The sequence below is a fragment of the Oncorhynchus clarkii genome, chromosome 10 (assembly GCF_045791955.1).
Source record: "Oncorhynchus clarkii lewisi isolate Uvic-CL-2024 chromosome 10, UVic_Ocla_1.0, whole genome shotgun sequence".
Classification (NCBI taxonomy): Eukaryota; Metazoa; Chordata; class Actinopteri; order Salmoniformes; family Salmonidae; genus Oncorhynchus; species Oncorhynchus clarkii.
The window spans coordinates 34,957,019-34,977,619 of NC_092156.1; the positions used below are offsets into that span (position 1 = coordinate 34,957,019).

Here is a 20,601-nt window from a genome sequence, read left to right on the forward strand (position 1 = left end):
AGGTGTTCGGCAGGCGGTAGCGAAGGACACTGTGTGCTAGCCCCCTTGCAAAAACTCAGATAATACTTTTATTTCTCCTTTGACACACATATTTATTGCACAGGCAATTAGTGGAAATCCAGAATATCTAAAGTGTCACACAGGCATGAATCGTGTGCTCAAGGGGCGGCATTCATGCAGGAACCAATGGGATGCTCGAGGTAGGGTGCACATGCAGGAACGCCCCGAATTGCAGGCTGCAATCATGCTTTTCATGTTAGGAAGAATGGTAAAACTCTAATAAATATAATCCATCCAATTTATGAGCCCATAAACTAGGTTCCAGGTTTACCTAAATATACATTTTAAGAGAAGAGAGCTCTGCTTGTCATTTAACGTTTCAACGTGTGTGATGACATTGTAATAGCTATTTTCCTTGAGAACCAAACTGCACCGTTAAACTGGGCGCGTCAACGACGTAGAAGCGCGGTCACGAGTGGAATTTGTGGGCGCGCTCTTTATGGCAAGTCGCAAAAGAGGGGGAGCAAACTGACACGAGCCTGCCGTCGTTGTCAGGGACAGGGTGCATCTGGGAAAAAAAATATATGGCATAACAATAGCAGCATCCAGTATCGGTATACATGAATCCAGGGAGCCTAATAGGAAATGAACATGGCCATGGCGCTTTATAAAACATGACCTACACATGACACATGGAATGGTCAAGATATTTTGTTTATTTCCTGGATTACAAAGAAGACTGTAGAATAAAATGGAGTGGTAGGGGGACCGAGGCGCGCTGTCTCCATCATAGGGAGGCGCGTCCACCTGCTGATACAGGGAGTCCGGGCTTGGGAAAAACATGGTGAGGTTGCTGCATAGAGGAGAAGATACAGTTTCCATCTGTCAAATAAACAACTGTGTAATTGAAATGCTGGCGACGGGAAAAGCGCAGCCGGTGTGAATATAGAGGTAAGTTAAATGTTGTACAGTAACGAATATGGTTTTTCAGTTCAGGGAAACACTTGCGTGAAGAATATTCAACGTAGTCTGCAATTTCTTCATATGGCTTCATTCGAAATAAAAGGGGGCGGGTATTTCATGCATCACATTAGAACAACATTCATCTGTTGGGGAATGTGTATTTTAACAATGTATTTCATGCATCACATTAGATCAACATTCATCTGTTGGGGAATGTGTATTTTAACCATGTATTTCATGTATTACAGTTACTTCACTTTTAAACTGAGAGGGACATCAATTGTTATAAAATGCATTAAGAGGCATCATTCCTTAAATGTTATGGTTTAAAAGTGATACCCTACATTGGAGCATTAGAGCACCTGCAAACTGCACCCCACATCCCATCCCCCAAAACAAACACACACACACACACACACACACACACACACACACACACACACACACACACACACACACACACACACAGACACACAGAGGCAATATGAGAATTGTCAGTACAGGTCGTGGACAACCTTTGCGGTATTTGGCAGTGCTTAGTTCAGTAAACAAGGTGCTTAAACTTGAACATTTCACTGAATAATGTGCTCCCCTTGGCATGAAATCGACCATTTCTCTGTGCTCCCAGATTCATTTATTTTCAGCATTGAGTTCCCAGCTTTTCATCTTCCCCTGTGGTTAGATGCTGTGTTCAATTTCAGTTCACATATGTATGTGACAGAAGTTCAGACCGGCCACACTCAGAAATATACTCTCTTTGTGTACAATAATGACACACAAATTATTTCATTGTTATTATAGTATTATTATCATTGTAAGGTTTCATCTATCCTACTTCTCACATGTATGGCAATAACATACTTCAAGCTCTCTGCTGGATTGAGGGGAGGGAGAGCTCAACTAGATGATTCACCCTCTTTCCAGAATAGTGCCTGGATAAAGGGTTTCTACTCTCTTTAACTCAACAACATTCCTTTGTGAAATGGCTGGGGAATTGTTTATCAGGCTTAATTATGCACAAGTGTTTATTTGAAATTGAAGGTTAATTCATTGGTTTTGTGTTTTGGAAAATACGTCAGATAAGAGGACCAAACTAACCCTGTTCATTTAGTTCAGAGTATCCCCATTAATAGGCCCTGAACATCCTTTCATTTGATCAGGTCTGTATATCAACTCAAGCATGGTTCCTGCTAAAGCCTACCTATCCCAGTGCCAGACCTAGTACGTGTCCTTTACTGTCCCAAGGGGTTGTGTTGCCCCAGGTCGCTCCATTGATGCAATAAGGTTTCAAAGTCATTTTGAAGAAATATGCTGGTCATTTTCCCATGCATCAATTCCTCTTTCCTTTCCTGGTCCTCCCATCCCATCTCTCCTCATGTGATTGAGGAGGCATGTTCAGGGTGAGACAACAACCATCCTCTTAATGTATCCTCTGTCCCACCGTTCTATGGGTTTTGTCTTCCTTACTTCAGCAGCCCAAGGTTCTCAGCCAAAGAGAGAGCAGGTTTCTGAAGGCTGGGCTGCACACAGCACTGCATTGTGTTTGTCTGAAAGTAGTGCCAGAGGGGGAGGAGTGAGGCTGCCTGGGAGGTTGGGTGAGGGGTTGTACCAATACCTGGGCAGATGTCACACTGATTTAACACATTTCAGTCTTCTATATAGGACCCTGTATGTATGCTATCAACTTGAATTTCACCCCTGTTAAAATGGCTATACAGAACATGAACAGACATGTTTTCATACGATTTAACCTGTTGAATAGTGGGCAAGTACCCTTGCACATTGACTCGCTGCCAGTACCCCCTGTATATAGCCTCGTTATTTTATTGTGTTACTATATTGTACATTTATTTTATTTAGCATTTTCTTATTCTGCATTGTTGGTTAAAGGCTTGTAAGTAAGCATTTCACAGTAAGGTCTCTATACCTGTTGTATTTGGCACATGTGACAAATACAATTTGATTTGATTTGAAATGCTATTGTGCCTGGTTTTCTCTCATTCATTCCCTTAGAGAGCGCCCCCTCCCTCCCTCAGTACTGCACCGTTGCGGTGACTGCGGCGCTGCTCGGCGTCAGAGGGAGTGGAGGCAGTGTGCTGTAATTAACAGAAAGGTAACAACCCCGGGAGACGGGTGGCTCAGCCCCTTTTGATTGCTTTCATGACTGCAGGGAAAGAGTCTGAGCCGAGCTTCCTCTCTAGTGGGAAAGACAGACAGACAGACAGACAGAGACAGACAGACAGACAGACAGACAGACAGACAGACAGACAGACAGACAGACAGACAGACAGACAGACAGACAGACAGAGAGAGAGACAGACAGACAGACAGACATTAGAGCAGAGCAGAGTGCTGAGCTCTTTAGCTGCCCATGCTGGGCCTGTTTCATTCACAATGCTCCTCTATCATTCTCACAGGCAGGCAGATACCAACCCCACTGCTGTGGTCCTGGACTACTCTTGTCTGTATCTTTTTTTGGTAGCTCCTCCCTTGCTGTATAAAACACTCAAAACACCCATAGGGCATGAATAGGGCACACACACTCAAAACAACGGTGACTTGTTGTATATTTCCTAAGGCCTCCAAGCGTTAGAGAGTTAGTAGAAGGGAAGACAGTTGTTGCATCTCTTCCTTTAGAAAAAAGCTTTTTCTCTCAGCTTTGGTTGCTAAATAACCTACTACCAATGTCTCTTAGCTGAGGACTCATGCACGCTCTATTATTAACAAATATGTGACAAATGGCTTTGATTCACAGGGAGATTGAGGGGGGAGGTGTTGATATTGTAGGGTGAGTACATGTTGCCATTGTGGGCTGCTGCAGAATGTCAGGCTGTCCATCAGACGTCTTTCTGTAAAGGGGCCCTGTTGCCGTCGTTGTAGAGCCATGTACTCAGAGAGGCTTGGCAAAGACAGGTCCTGGTGAAAGCAGCAGCACAGAGGAATAACAGGAGGCTTTTGTGTTCCTCTCCCCCTTGAAGCTGGAGCCTCCGGTTTAATGCACTAGAGCTGTGTAGGGGGAGGAGTCGTTCAGCCAACCATTAATGACCTTGGTCATCAGAAAAGTTCCAGACGAAAATAACAGCAAGGTTTTACGTTTCTATTTGGATAGGGTCCGTATTTTCAGAGGTATGGCAGTTATATTCTGTCTCTCACAATCAGATACCTCAGAATATTGGTTAACCTCTCAGGTCAACCTCTCAGTAAATGAGCATACTCTACAGTCTCTGAGACCATTTTCTAAATGACATGTTGTATTGATACATAGGTCAAGGTTCAGCGGTGCATGGGTCAGAGGTTTGATAACCCTTTTTAAGTGGGGTAAGGATAAAACCTTTTACTCATTGTTGTTCTGCAACACCTAAGGGGAAGACATTAATCTTATTTTCAACCTTACCTTGCATTGAGCATATGATAAACAAAATGCAAATATCACTTCTCCCACAAAGATATTGACGGCATAGACATTTACCTTTATGTACTGTAATTCTGTCAGTGACATTTGCATAACGCTTTTAATAACGATTAACTGATATTCCTCAAATTCCTTCCTTCTCCAGCCTCGTGGACATACAGTACAATCGAACCATGGTTCACAATACATCCATTATTCAGATAAATCTTTAAGGCTTGAAGAAGAAGAATTACTTTCAGCTGGTTTTCCCTTCTTCCATAACTCCTTGTCTGGGGGATCGTCTAATCCGTCTAGTTTCAGTCTTAAGCAAGGCTCTAATGCTGGATAAATATTAATCACATTTTTAATAAAAGGAGTTTGCTGAAGAAGCTGCTGTCAGGCCTGTCCGTCAGGGGAAGTGAGGTAAAGCCTAGTAAACAGCCCTGCCCTGCTCAAATCAATGGCTGTTTACTAGGCTTTGTACTGTCCTGCTCCTGGCCCACTCAGAGTTCTTATTATTATCTTTATTCAGCTCCTATATTTTTGTTTGGAGAGACGACAAGAGAAATCATACAAAGACCTCCTACAAAACCAAATGGTGGGAATTAAAGGAGCTACAATATTGAACAACAGTTATACACTACATGACCAAAAGTATGTGGACACCTGCTCGTCGAACATCTCATTCCAAAATCATGGTCCCCCCATTGCTGCTATAACAGCCTCTACTCTTCCTGGAAGGCTTTCCGCTAGATTTTGGAACATCCTGCAGGGACTTGCTTCCATTTAGCCACAAGTCGGGCACTGATGTTGGGCGATTAGGCCTGGCTTGCCGTCGGCATTCCAATTCATCCCAAAGGTGTTCAATGGGGTTGAGGTCAGGGCTCTGTGCAGGCCAGTCAAGTTCTTCCACACCGATCTCGACAAACCATTTCTGTATGGACCTCACTTTGTGCACGGGGGCATTGTCATGCTGAAACAGGAAAAGGCCTTCCCCAAACTGTTGCCACAAAGTTGGAAGCACAGAATCGTCTAGAATGTCATTGTATGCTGCAGCGTTAAGATTTACCTTCAGTGGAACTAAGGGCCCTAGCCCGAACCATGAAAAACAGCCCCAGACCATTATTCCTCCTCCAGCAAACTTTACAGTTGGCATTATGCATTGGGGCAGGTTCTCCTGGCATCCGCCAAACCCAGATTCTGCTGTCGGCCAGACAGATGGTGAAGCGTTATTCATCACTCCAGAGAACGTGTTTCCACTGCTCCAGAGTCCAATGGCGGTGAGCTTTACACCACTCCAGCCAACGCTTGACATTGCGGATGGGGATCTTAGGCTTATGTGCGGCTGCTCGGCCATGGAAACTAATTTCATGAAGCTCCCGACAAACAGTTCTTGTGCTGACATTGCTTCCAGAGGCAGTTTGGAACTTGGTAGTGAGTTTTGCAACCAAGGACAGACGATTTTTACACGATATGTGCATCAGTGGTCCCGTTCTGTGAGCTTGTGTGGCCTACCACTTCGCGGCTGAGCCGTTGCTGCTCCTAGACGTTTCCACTTTACAATAACAGCACTTACAGTTGACCGGGGCAGCTCTAACAGGGCAGAAATTTGACGAACTGACTTGTTGGAAAGGTGGCATCCTATGGTGGTGCCACATTGAAACTGAGCTCTTCTGTAAGGACATTCTACTGCCCATGTTTTTCTACAGAGATTGCATGACTGTGTGCTCGATTTTATACACCTGTTAGCAACGAATCCACTAATGAATGAAATAGCCAAATCCACTAATTTGAATGGGCGTCCACATACTTTTGTATATATAGTGTAGTTGTCCCCTGACAGTTACAGTACTTTACAGGGAATCTTTACCAATTCCATGTAGAGATTATGCTGAAGAGGCCAAATACTTCTCATCTCCTCCTCTTAGTCACTGTGCCATTGAATCTATGTAATTATGTCAGCACACCATCACACCTAATATAAGTTAGAAAATGTTCTGTAGCATTTTGGGCCTCTTGGTTCATCAGTATTTAGTTATATAGATAGAGCACTGAGCAGTAATAGATTATAGCACTCCAAAATATCCAACATCTTCTGAGACTAGGTGGTTTGATAGGATATGAAAATGGAACTGAAAAGTAATTTAGTTATTTTCAGTTATCAAAATCTAAACCTCTAGCTTCACACATTCTGTTCTTTCCTCTCTGCATCCACTGAGCTTTTGACCCCCAGCCTTTCTCTCTCTCTTTCACACACACACACACACACACACACACACACACACACACACACACACACACACACACACACACACACACACACACACACACACACACACACACACACACACACACACACACACACACACACACCAGCTCCTTGGCTCCTCACTGGCATTTGGGCTGAGTGACAGAGCAGCCCATCGGTACAGTAATTGGTATTCAGAGGGGCAGCTGGGATGCACGCCTCGCAGACAGAGGGGGAATTTAGTGAGTCAATACACTGCTTCATTAGAGCTGTGAGTCACCACGCCATGCTTCAATTGTTTGTATTTGTCCAAGAGAAACCAATGCCTCCTCCCATGCAACCTGACTAACCCCATGCTAACCTCAGATTGGTGGTTAACTGGTCCCCTACTCATTTTTTACCCAATAATATATTTACTGTGGTACAGAGATTGAGATGTGGCGTCAACATGCTCACAGTCAAACATCCACACCAGAGTTGTATGTTCATCGGTGTATTGTATTGGCCAGAATGGCAGTTTATCCACTTGTCTCAGGATAAATCTCCTTCTGAGGCCTTAATCCTTGAGTCTAGTATGATATTTAATCTCTTCTAACAAATATATTTCATTCATCCTAATATTTTCATATTTTAACAATCCAAGCTACTGGGTGCTGAATATGTTAGCATATGATTATATCAGAAGATAAAGTGGGAGTATTCGGCTTCAGGACACAAATTGAAATGATTGAAGTGTGACCTGACCTCTGTATTGTGTTTTTTCAGCATACTTATTTCTCTGGTTATTGAACATGGGAATCAAACCTAAGCACTGTCAACCAGTTGTGTATTGTACACAACACTATCTGAAATATAATTTCTTCCTTGTTACTTATGGTATGCGCTAGAGCAAGCCAGATGGCTTATTATCATTTCACTGCTTTTATTTTCTCAATTATTGGGTTTTTTATCATTTCACTGCTTTTATTTTTTCAATTATTTGATTTTTTTGTGCACTGGTATGCAAAATACATTATTAATCAACAAGATTAACAAAGTAAACTGGTTTTAAGACCTGTGGAATAGTACAGTAACACAGAATCAGTGTGCAATTTCTGCATTAGTACAATCGTGTGTGTTCCACCCCTTTACTCTCATGTAAACTCAAAATATTTCTCTTTCGGATTTTTGGGGTCCGAATTTCATATCCTAACCCCCATACATGGAGAGGTTGCTCTTCTGTTTGCTTTCTCCTGACCAGAAATACACTGTTCCCGTCATAGATAGTGGATAGGTACAATGGTTCACATCCCAGGGACTATGAAGGATAAACTGTAGGGCAGGGGTGTTAAACTCATTATGCCACAGGGGCTGCATTCGGGTCTTGAACGTTGTCAAAATCAGAAAAAAATTGTCCTCTATTAATAGTTTCATAGCTTCCATTTTGGTGATTATTAGCGAACTGGATACAGTCCAGACACTGTATGAATTCAGTCATTTAAAAGTATATTGAGTTTATTACATTTTTTACTCAAGCCACCCGCGGGACGGATTGTTTGACACCCCTCCTGTAAGGAAATGAACCCTCTGTGTCAACGAGCCTTGATTTGCATGCCGATACATGTTCATATCTAGGATCAGTAAAGGGTCAAAGAAAGTTGTATACAGTGCATTCGGAAAGTATTCAGACCCCTTGACTTTTTCCACATTTTGTTACGTTACAGCCTTATTCTAAAATTGATAAAAACTATAAAAAATCCTCATCAATCTACACACAATTGATTTGGAAAGGCACACACCTGTCTATATAAGGTCCCACAGTTGACAGTGCATGTCAGAGCAAAAACCAAGCCATGAGGTCAAAGGAATTGTCCATAGAGCTCAGAGACAGGATTGTGTCAAGGCACAAATGTACCAAAAAATGTCTACAGCACAGTGGCCTCCATCATTCTTAAATGGAAGAAGTTTGGAATCACCAAGACTCAACCTAGAGCAGGCCGCCCAGCCATACTGAGCAATAGGGGGAGAAGTGCCTTGGTCAGGGAGGTGACAACGAACCCGATGGTCACTCTGACAGAGCTCCAGATTTCCTCTGTGGAATTAGGAGAACCTTCCAGAAGGACAACCATCTCTGCAGCACTCCACCAATCAGGCCAGACCGAAGCACGCTTGGAGTTTGCCAAAAGGCACTTAAAGACTCTCAGAGCATGAGAAACAAGATTTTCTGTTCTGATGAAACCAAGATTGAACTCTTTTACCTGAATGCCAAACGTCACGTCTGGAGGAAACCTGGTACCATCCCTACGGTGAAACATGGTGGTGGCAGCATCATGCTGTGGGGATGCTTTTCAGGTGCAGGGACTGGGAGACTAGTCAGGATTGAGGGAAGGGTACAGAGAGATCCTTGATGAAAACCTGTTCCAGAGCTCTCAAGACCTCAGACTAGAGGTCGACCGATTATGATTTTTCAACGCCGATAGCGATAGCGATTATTGGAGGACCAAAAAAGCCGATACCGATTAATCGGCCGATTTAAAAAATATATATACATTTGTAATAATGACAATTACAACAATACTGAATGGACACTTATTTTAACTTAATATAATACATCAATAAAATCAATTTAGCCTCAAGTAAATAATGAAACATGTTCAATTTGGTTTAAATAATGCAAAAACAAAGTGTTAGAGAAGAAAGTAAAAGTGCAATATGTGCTATGTAAGAAAGCTAACGTTTCAGTTCCTTGCTCAGAACATGAGAACATATGAAAGCTGGTGGTTCCTTTTAACATGAGTCTTCAATATTCCCAGGTAAGAAGTTTTAGGTTGTAGTTATTATAGGAATTATAGGACTATTTCACTCACCATTTGTATTTCATTAACCTTTGACTATTGGATGTTCTTATAGGCACTTTAGTATTGCCAGTGAAACAGTATAGCTTCCGTCCCTCTAGTTAGCGTGCGCTAACTAGCTAGCCATTTCACTTCGGTTACACCAGCCTCATCTCGGGAGTTGATAGGTTTGAAGTCATAAACAGCGCAATGCTTGACGCACAACGAAGAACCTTCGACTATTGGATGTTCTTATAGGCACTTTAGTATTGCCAGAGTAACAGTATAGCTTCCGTCCCTCTCCTCGCTCCTCCCTGGGCTCGAACCAGCAACACAACGACAATTAGCGCGCGCTAACTAGCTAGCCATTTCACTTCGGTTACACCAGCCTCATCTCAGGAGTTGATAGGCTTGAAGTCATAAACAGCGCAATGCTTGACGCACAACGAAGAGCTGCTGGCAAAACGCAAGAAAGTGCTGTTTGAATGAATGTTTACGCGCCTGCTTCTGCCTACCACCGCTCAGTCAGATACTTAGATACTTGTATGCTCAGTCAGATTATATGCAACGCAGGACACGCTAGATAATATCTAGTAATATCATCAACCATGTGGAGAGGCAGGTCGTTATTGCGTTGGACTAGTTAACTGTAAGGGTGCAAGATTGAATCCCCCGAGCTGACAAGGTGAACATCTGTCGTTCTGCCCCTGAACAAGGCAGTTAACTTACCGTTCCTAGGCCGTCATTGAAAATAAGAATGTGTTCTTAACTGACTTGCCTAGTTAAATAAAGGTATAACATTTTTGTTTTAAATGGCCGCCCAAAAATACCGATTTCCGATTGTTATGAAAACTTGAAATCGGCCCTAATTAATCGGCCATTCCGATTAATCGGTCGACCTCTACCTCAGACTGGGGTGAAGGTTCACCTTCCAACAGGACAATGATCCTAAGCACACCGCCAAGACAACGCAGGAGGGGCTTTGGGACAAGTCTCTGAATGCCCTTGAGTGGCCCAGCCAGAGCCCTGACTTGAACCCAATCAAACATTTCTGGAGAGACCTGAAAATAGCTGTGCAGCGACACTCCCCATCCAACCTGACAGAGCTTGAGAGGATATACAGAGAAGAATGGGAGAAACTCCTCAAATACAGGTGTGCCAAGCTTGTAGTGTCCACCTACAAGAAGACTCAAGGCTGTAATCACTGCCAAAGGTTCTTCAACAAAGTACTGAGTAAAGGGTCTGAATACTTATGTAAATGTTATAGTTCCATTTTTTATTTTTATACATTTGCAAAAATGTCTAAAAACAGTTTTTGCTTTGATATTATGGGGTACTGTGTGTAGATTGACGAGGGAAAAAAAACAATTTAATCAATTTTAAAACAAGGCTCTAACATAACAAAATGTGGAAAAGGTAAAGTGGTCTGAATACTTTCCGAATGCACTGTTCGTTTTCATCTCACGTGAAAGTAATTATACTTTAGCTAAAGTCCTTTTCACATGGCCTTTTATTCCTTTTCAGATATTAGTCCTTTTCACATCGCCAGAAAACATGTTTCGAACACTCAACTACACAGTAAAGATACACTCTAAACTGAATGGAGTGGGGAGTTGATTTGTTATAGACGTCTCACTGTGTGGAGTTGTTTTTATTTCCATCATTTGCAACATCAGGCACCCCAGAATGAAGTCTTTGTGCTTCATAATGGAAAAGTTATCACATTTGTGACTAAAATGAAGAACTCATTTCAAAAGCCCTGGGATGGGGGTCTTTGCATGTTAATGAGCAGATTGAGCTTTTGCTCACTGACGTACCACGCAGCCCCCTCAAAGCAGGGGGGCCAAGGGGCTCTGGGAGCCCACAAGCCCCCCACCCTACCCCGACCTGGATGTCGCCCCGCCTCCCCAGATAGGATTTGAACATGTCATAAGCCATGGCAAGAATGTTTAGATATGAACATGTGATTATTATTTGACCCTGCTGATCATCTATGAACGTTTGAACATCTTTAAGAACAATCTGGCCTTAATGACCACCGGCACAGCCAGAAGAGGACTGGCCACTCCTCAGAGCCTGGTTCCTCTCCAGGTTTATACCTAAGTACCAACCTTTCTAGGGAGTTTTTCCCAGCCACCGTGCTTCTACATCTGCATTGCTTGCTGTTTGGGGTTTGAGGTTGGTTTCTGTATTAGCACTTTGTGACGTCTGCTGATGAAAAATTTGCTTTATAAATGCATTTGATTGAATTTGATTGAAAACTGCACATTTCCCTCTCTGTCCCATTGCAAAATGTGTAGAATAGCATGAGATTAGCTATAAAACTGTACATGTTTCTCTCTGCCCCATGGTAGTATGTGTAGAATTGCAGGAAAATAGTTTTAAAACTGCAACATTTTCTCTCGGCCTTAAGGCAAAATGTGTAGAATAGCATGAGATTAGCTACAAAGGTGGGCTTGCTCAGACCTTACAGGGGGCCATGCGAAACTGTAGACTTTTGTTACAGTCACAATTTTTTTCCTTTTTTCGTCCTCTGGTTTGATTTGAAATAAAATGATAATCATACGCATGATGACAAATAAGTTATAACAATGGAGGAAAAAGATATATGCAGTCACCAGCAATTCTGTTTTTGATTGTTTTTTAGTGGGTTTTTTTGCACCGAAAATTTGGGAGGAATGTAATACATTTCTTCAATGATGTACAAAATGTACACAATATGTATGAAGGCCTAAATAATACACTCTATTAGATTATACTCTAATAATGCATACGGTCAATTTCATAGGAGGTGAACATAACTGCTCATTTGTCTTTTGAGCTGCTTCATGATTTGGAGTGAAACAGAAGAGGAAGCTGATGGGAGAATGAACGAAGGGCTGGTCAGCCAGCAATGTTGACAGTTCTCTTCAATACACTATTTAACACCCCAAACTGGTCAGAGGGATAACGAATGGCACTGTTCCACAGTGTGTGTAGTAGTAGGTTTGTTGTTTGTGTATGCTGCAGGTATTATTGACTGTAATAAGGAAGAGCTTCTTGTTTACTGCAGAACCTCCTCTTATCATGGGTATATAGTCCTTCCCAGTTCCCACCTGAAGGAATAAGGAGAAAACATGTTCTATTGTCAGGTCTCCAGTTCTAACCAGGACATCTCCTATATGGGCTGTATTGTGCAATCGGCATGCAACCCCTCTGCTTCTCTGTTCTAAAGCCCCCCTTTCTGTCACACTCCCCCCACCCTCCTTACCCGCCCCTCTCTGTTTGAGATGTGGCCTGTGTGTGTAAGTGGAGGGGGTTGTATGGGTGCAGAGAGAGGAGAGGCTGAATCACAATTAGCTCGAGTTTTCGCCTCTTAATACAGCAGCACAAATGGGCCAAAGAGGCTTGGACTACAAAAGACGCCAGAGACGGGAAAAACAGGACCAGAAAATGTCACATTCTGTGGATTCGCTAGTTGAACATATTTGTTATTTACAACAAAAAATACAATAAATGTAGCACCCTTGGATAACATGGATTGCTCCATATGTTCTCTCTATATATTATTGTCTAAAAGGCAGAAATAATAGATGCTATGATTCAAGCCCTGGTCTGTCTCGGTGACTCCACTTGGAAACATTGAGAGAAATCCAGAATCATGAGTCATGCCGCAAACTGTAGCCATTATAATTGCTTATTGAACCAGATGAGAGCCGAGGCTTTTAAAGTCTCGGCTTTACAGCCAAGTTAAATGCAGTATGTTACTTATGTCACCTTTGCTTCATTATGTTTTGTGGAGAAAAATGAATGGCTGAAAACAAAATAATTTTGTTTACAAGGTTGTTGTTGCTATGATCTCCTCTTCTCTTGTTGGGTTCTCTCAAGGACAACATCACGTTGACTCTCTTTTTAGTTCCAGATTCCACGCGTTGTTCAGCATAAATCCTTTCTCTATACTTGTAAATGACTCTACATAAGAGGTTGAGTCACGTGGGCGGCAGGTAGCCTAGCAGTTAAGAGCTTTGGGCCAGTAACCGAAAGGTTGCTGGTTCGAGTCCCCAAGCTGACAAGGTGGAGGAAAAAACTGCCATTCTGCCCTTGAGCAAGGCAGTTAAACCCCATCAACAACTGCTCCTCGGGTGCTGATTACCTTGATTAAGGCAGCCCCCTGCACCTCTCTGATTCAGAGGAGTTGGGTTAAATGCGGAAGGAACATTTTGGTTGAATGCAGTCAGTTGTGCAACTGACTAGGTTTTTCCTGTATTTTATTTTCATTTTATTTAACCTTTATTTAACTAGTATTGCAGGGCTTGGTCTCTGACTGTCACTTGGAATAGTGTAATAGCAATTCATAGCTATTACACTCTTCCCTTCACACTATCACTATTGATATCAGAATAAGAATGGTATGATGAAATGAAATGATAATAATAATAATGATAATAATAATAATAATAATAATAATGAAATGATCGTTACAAATGTCAACATTTTAACATGTTGGCCAATCCAATCATCACTGCACATGCTCCTATGCTTTTAGCCAACCCTATGTTATCTAGGTCATTTGGCTTGCTTTGTCTTGTGTTCATTCTCCTAAAGTGAGATAAATGTGGACCACCATGCAGGTAGTTTCAAGCTGAGTTGCTGAGATGTTTTCAGATGTGGTCCCTCTCTTTTGTTCCCTATGACTGTGCTCTGTTCTGGACTAGTCGGCCATGTGGAGTTCCCGATCTGTCACTTAGGGTCCCATATGCAGTCAGTCTGCCACAGCAGTTCTTGCCAGACACGAGGAACGTTTTGAATAGATGCAATGCTGTCTGGTCATACAGGGGGATGGGTAGTTGAAATAGCCATATACAGATATGGGATCTTAATTTGATCAGTTTTGTCGCTGGTGTAAAAGGTTACTGTAGGCTATTGTTTGTGTGAGATCTAATGAGAGAAAGAGAACTGCAAGTTTTCATTGAATTTATGGACATCTATAAGCGCAGGAAAATTATTTTCTGCAACTGATATTATATCTGTACATGAGCTATTCCTGGAGCTAGAATTGAGACCAAAATACCTACCGTATTGGGATGACCATCATCATCTTGGAGTATAACTTGAATGAGTTTGAGTAATTTATTTCAACATATCTCAACATACTATACATTCATAAAATGATTATCTGCAATATTTAACGATTGATGGGGTGTTGAAATTACTAAAGTGACCCATTGTCTTGTTTTGAAGTTTTTTAAACAGAGGGAAACTGGTGTTTTGGATTAACTGAAATGCATGTATTTGATTTTGTTTGCAAATGTATGCCCTGTGCTGTGTTTTCCTTCCATAAGTCAGTGGGTGAATTGACAGTTGAGGGTGGATGCAGTTAACTGCACTGTTAAGACCTTCTCATTTATTTTTTTGTGTTGCTTTGTTTCTGCTGGGTAGGCAATTGGCAAGCTTTCCAAGTCTAGTGCACCATGCTTGGAGGGGGCGGGGGTGTCTATTGGAGAGCCAAGTCTTTACTTCCAGCAAAAGATAGAGGACAAAATATAGTCTGTCAGGATTTAAATTTGCTTCAATTGTCACCAAATCATATCGACTAGCCTACATCCCATTCCCAAGCAACCTTTGTTTCTCTGCTTGCTTTTCTGACGTCTCTCAGGATATTTCATCCAGTATTCATTTGAGGGCTCTTAAATGACTTCATGTCTCAGAATTAGCTTTACAATTCTATGAAGTTTGAATCCAGTGAATCTCTCAGTTTGAGTCAGTTGCAGCATTGGTATTTCCCCAGGAGAATACACAATCACAAGTGGAATTGGATATTTTTCAGAACTGTTAAAGAACGGTGCAGATGCGAAGTTTGGTAACAGAATGATGGCACAAACAGTCATTCTGTTACCAAACTTTGCATCTTCACTGTTCTTCAAGTAAATGTGTTTTTGTAAAATGTTTAGTGGAAATTGTTAAAAGTAGTCCTTGTGCATAGAGTTGAATGGTTTGTTTAACTTTGCAGTCATAGCTTTTTGTTTGGTATACATTTTAAAGTGGACAATCTTAGCCTCAGTATCACTCTTACTGTGGAATTGCCCTAATATATGATGTCAAACCGTGCATACAGTAGCTAGCAGACAGATAAAGTACACTACATGACCAAAAGTATGTGAGCATCATCAAACATCTCATTCCAAAATCATGGGCATTAATCTGGAATTGGTCCCCCCTTTGCTGCTATAACAGCCTCCACTGTTTTGGGAAGGCTTTCCACTAGATGTTGGAACTAAAGGTCGACCGGATCCAATCTTGCAACCTTACAGTTAATTAGTCCAACGCAATAACGACCTGCCTCTCTCTCGTTGCACTCCACAAGGAGACTGCCTGTTACGCGAATGCAGTAAGCCAAGGTAAGTTGCTAGCTAGCATTAAACTTATCTTATAAAAAACAATCAATCATAATCACTAGTTAACTACACATGGTTGATGATATTACTAGATACTATCTAGCGTGTCCTGCGTTGCATATAATCTGACTGAGCATACAAGTATCTAAGTATCTGAGTGAGCGGTGGTAGGCAGAAGCAGGCGTGTAAACATTAATTCAAGCAGCACTTTCGTGTGTTTTGCCAGCAGCTCTTCGTTGTGCGTCAAGCATTGCGCTGTTTATGACTTCAAGCCTCGTTGTGCGGTCAGGGCTCTGTTCAGACCAGTCAAGTTCTTCCACACCAAACTCGACAAACCATTTCTGTATGGACCTTGCTTTGTGCAAGGGGCATTGTTGTGCTGAAACAGGAAAGGGCCTTCACCAAACTGTTGCCACAAAATTGGAAGCACAGAATCGTCTAGAATGTCATTGTATGCTGTAGCGTTAAGATTTCCCTTCACTGGAACTAAAGGGCCTAGCTGGAATCATGAAAACAGTCCCAGACCATTATTCCTCCTCCACCAAACTGTTTTTTAAAAATGTATTATTTTACTTTTACCCCTTTTTCTCTCCAATTTCGTGGTATCCAGTTGGTAGTTACAGTCTTGTTTCATTACTGCAACTCCTGTACGGATTCGGGAGAGGCAAAGGTCGAGAGCGTCCTCCGACAACATGACCCGACCAAGCCGCCACAGGAGTCGCTAGAGTGCGATGGGACAAGGACATCCCTGCCGGCCAAACCCTCCCCTAGGCTGGACAACACTGGGCCAATTGTGCGCCGCCCCATGGGTCTCCCGGTCACGGCCGTCTGCGACAGAGCCTGGACTTGAATCAGGATCTCTAGTGGTACAGCTAGCAACTGCGATGCAGTGCTTCTGACCACTGCCCCACTCGGGAGGCCCCCTCCACCAAACTTTACAGTTGGCACTATGCATTTGGGAAGGTAGCATTCACCTGGCATCCGCCAAACCCAAATTCCGTCAGAATGGCAGATGGTGAAGCGTGATTAATCACTCCACAGAACGTGTTTTCACTGCTTCAGAGTCAAATGACGGCAAGCTTTACACCACTCCAGCCAACGCTTGGCATTACGCATGGTGATCTTAGGCAAGTGTGCGGCTGCTCGGCCATGGAAACCCATTTTATGAAGCTTCTGACGAACAGTTCTCGTGCTGACATTGCTTCCAGAGGCAGTTTGGAACCCGGTAGTGAGTGTTGCAACCGAGGACAAACGATTTTTACACGCTACGCACTTCAGCACTAGGTGGTCCCATTCTGTGAGCTTGTATGGCCTACCACTTCGCGGCTGAGCCGTTGTTTCTCCTAGACATATCCAATTCACAATAACAGCACTTAAAATTGACCGGGGCAGCTCTAGCAGGGCAGAAATGTGACGAACTGATTTGTTGGAAAGGTGGAATCCTATGACAGTGCATTGTTGAAAGTCACTGAGCTCTTCAGGAAGGCCATTCATTTCTATGGAGATTACATGGCTGTGTGTTTGATTTTATACACTTGTCAGCAATGGATGTGGCTGAAATATATAGTGTATGTTCACTAACCCTGCGTTCATAGCCAAGTGGGAAGGTGGTATTTACCACATACAATGCATTTAAAAAAAATTCACTTCTATGCCCCTCCATCTGTTAATTACTAGTGGGAAACTTGTCTATCATCCCTGAACTCCGACTTCTTCCACATGCTGACCTCTGATGTCACTTACTGAGCAATTACCTCGATAACAGAATTTTCGGCAGTTAAATGCAACAATAAAACATTACATTCGTTTTTTAACACTATAATTTGTTTGCAAAGCATGATAGATGTACTTTTATTTTATGGTTGACACAGCTTGGCCATTGCTATTCACAAGAAGCATTGCCTGATGTGAACCATGCCTCTAACAAAAGAGATCTCAGAAGACCTAAGATTAATAATTATTAACTTGCATAAAGCTGGAAAGGGTTGCAAAAGTATCTCTAAAAGCTTTTTATGTTCATCAGTCCACGGTAAGACAAATTGTCTATAAATGTAAAAAGTTCAGCACTGTTGCTACTCTCCCTAGGAGTGGCCGTGCTGAAAATATGACTGCAAGAGCACAGCGCAGAATGTTCAATGAGGTTAAGAAGAATCTTAGAGTGTCAGCAAAGACTTAAAGAAATCTCTGGAACATGCTAACATCTCTGTTGACGAGTCTACGATACGTAAAACACTAAACGATGGTGTTCATGGACACCACGGAAGAAGCCACTGCTCTCCAAAAAAAACATTGCTGCACGTTTGAAGTTAGCAAAAGAGCACCTGGATGTTCCACAGCACTACTGGCAAAATATTATTTGGACAGATTAAACTACAGTTGAGTTGTGTGGAAGGAACACACAACACTATGTGTGGAGAAAAAAAGGCACAGCACACCAACATCAAAACCTGATCTCAACTGTATAGTATGGTGAAGGGAGCATTATGGTTTGAAGCTGCTTTGCTGCCTCAGGGCCTGGACAGCTTGCTATCATCGACGGAAACATTTATTCACAAGTTTATCAAGACATTTTGCAGGAGAATCTGTTCGCCAATTGAAGCTCAACAGAAGTTGGGTGATGCAACAGGACAACGACCCACAACACAAAAGTAAATCAACAACAGAATGGCTTCAACAGAAGAAAATATGCCTTCTGGAGTGGCCCAGTCAGAGTCCTGACCACAACCCGATTGAGATGCTGTGGTATGACCTCAAGAGAGCGAATCACACCAGACATCCCAAGAATATTGCTGAACTGAAACAGTTTTGTAAAGAGGACTGGTCCAAAATTCCTCCTGACCGTTGTGCAGGTCTGACCCGAAACTACAGAAAACATTTGGTTGAGGTTATTGCTGCCAAAGTAGGGTCAATCAGTTATTAACACCAAGGGTTCACCGATACTTTTCCCACTTTGCACTGTGAATGTTTAATAAAGACATGAAAACGTATAATTGTTTGTGTGTTATTAGTTCAAGCAGACTGTGTTTGTCTATTGTTGTGACTTAGATGAAGATCAGATCAAGTGTTATGACCAGTTTATGCAGAAGTCCAGGTCATTCTGAAGGGTTTATAAACGTTTTCTTGCCCACTGTATTAGCTGACTACTGTTCCCTAGTAATTTAGACAAATTGGAAGGGCAATGATTATCATTTTAAACATATTTTTGTTGGGTATTGGACACTATTATTGAGACACTTTGGAAATCAGAAGCAGATACAGGTAGGTGGATTTAACCCCAGTCTCCAGTGGGGCATGGTATTTCTGACTTGAGTGTTACCACTACACCACAGCTCTGCACAGGCAATGATTATTCTGAACACTGGAAATTCTTTCTCTGTAAAATATGTATCACAATGATCCGTTGTCAGCTCCTATATTGAGAGGCTGGTGTTTCAGGTTTCAGGATATGACAGCTAGAAAACAATGGTTGTGTCCCAAGTGTTTCAAGTCAGCAAAATGAGGGATCAAGGGGGTCATACTAAATGGTTATAAAGTAGCTGATGTTTTGTGTTCGTAGTACTCAAGTGTATTCAGCCAGGGAAGTCTTGTTCGGTCCGTATGTGGGTAGTGCTCCCTCCTCTCCAGCTCTCTGTGGAGTTTTGTTCTATTCTATTCTGTTTTTCTTGTGTTTATGCCTTGGTAGTGGAATCACTCGGGAAGTCTTTCATATCCCCACTCTGCGCTGCCCTGGCGGCTGTCAGTGTAATAGTATATGAGATGGATTATGGGGTTATTTCCCTGCAGTGAAAAAACTATTGTTGCATCAGTCAGTCAGTCAGCGCCTTCCCAGACTGGCCTCTTAGTACACTGGAGTTAAGCTTTGTCAGGATGCCCTCCTGCACCAGAATTATGAATCACTTCTACCTCCCACCTTCAGCTGTACGTGCTATACAGTGTACAAATACACACAGACGCACTCTCACAGACAAATGTGTAGGCCCTATATACAGGTAGTACTCTATGTGGGACTGTCAATTTGAGTCTGTGCGAGTAATCAATCCATCATGCAAAATTGATTACATGAATCAGGATATGATGCAAGACAGAAGAAAAACCCGGCAGATATGGTCGTCTGTATGCTCAAAGTAATGTTCTTGGTAGGGGTAACGGTTCCGCAACCACAGACGCTGGGAGATGGGGAAGCAAGTACAGGGTGAGGATTTAATAATAAATAGACATGAAACTAAACAAGACCAGAGTCTGGACAGGAGAAACAAAACAACATCAATGCAGACACAGGAATGAAACTGAGGAATTGACAGATATAGGGGAGGCAATCAATGACGTGATGGAGTCCAGGTGAGTCCGATGAAGCGCTGGTACGCGTAACGATGGTGACAAGTGTGCGTAATGAGGAGCAGCCTTGCGACCTCGAGCGCCAGAGAGGGGGAGCGGGGACAGACGTGACAGTACCCCCTTCTAGGGACGCCACCTGGCGTCCTACCTGGGCGAGCCTGACGGGCCAGCCGAGGTGCGGGAGCCCGACGAGCCGGCTGAGGCGCGGGAACCCGACGAGCCGTCTGAGGCATGGCGTGGGACCCTACCAAGCCAACCGAGGCTTGGGAGCCTGAAGAGCCAGCTGAGGCATCCCTGGTTGCTTCGGCAATGGCACCTGAACCCGATGTCACCAAAACAAATTATAATAACTCCCTGATGCTTCCAATTGTGGTGTCTGCATTCTGTAACGGTTCTGTAACCACAGACGCTGGGAGACGGGAAGCAAGTACAGGGTGGGGATTTAATAATAAATAGACATGAAACAAAACAAGAACA

The 20,601-nt window shown here is 42.8% G+C and overlaps 1 protein-coding gene across 1 annotated transcript in view; it reads left to right on the top strand.

The window, feature by feature from the left end:
* Nucleotides 1–530: 530 nt before the first annotated feature.
* LOC139418355 (neurite extension and migration factor-like) overlaps nucleotides 531–20,601 on the top strand; it is a 31,511-nt gene continuing 11,440 nt past the window's right edge. The window contains exon 1 of the mRNA XM_071167746.1: nucleotides 531–951. The gene's annotated coding sequence lies outside the window, so the exon portion shown is untranslated. The remainder of the gene's footprint in view (nucleotides 952–20,601) is intronic.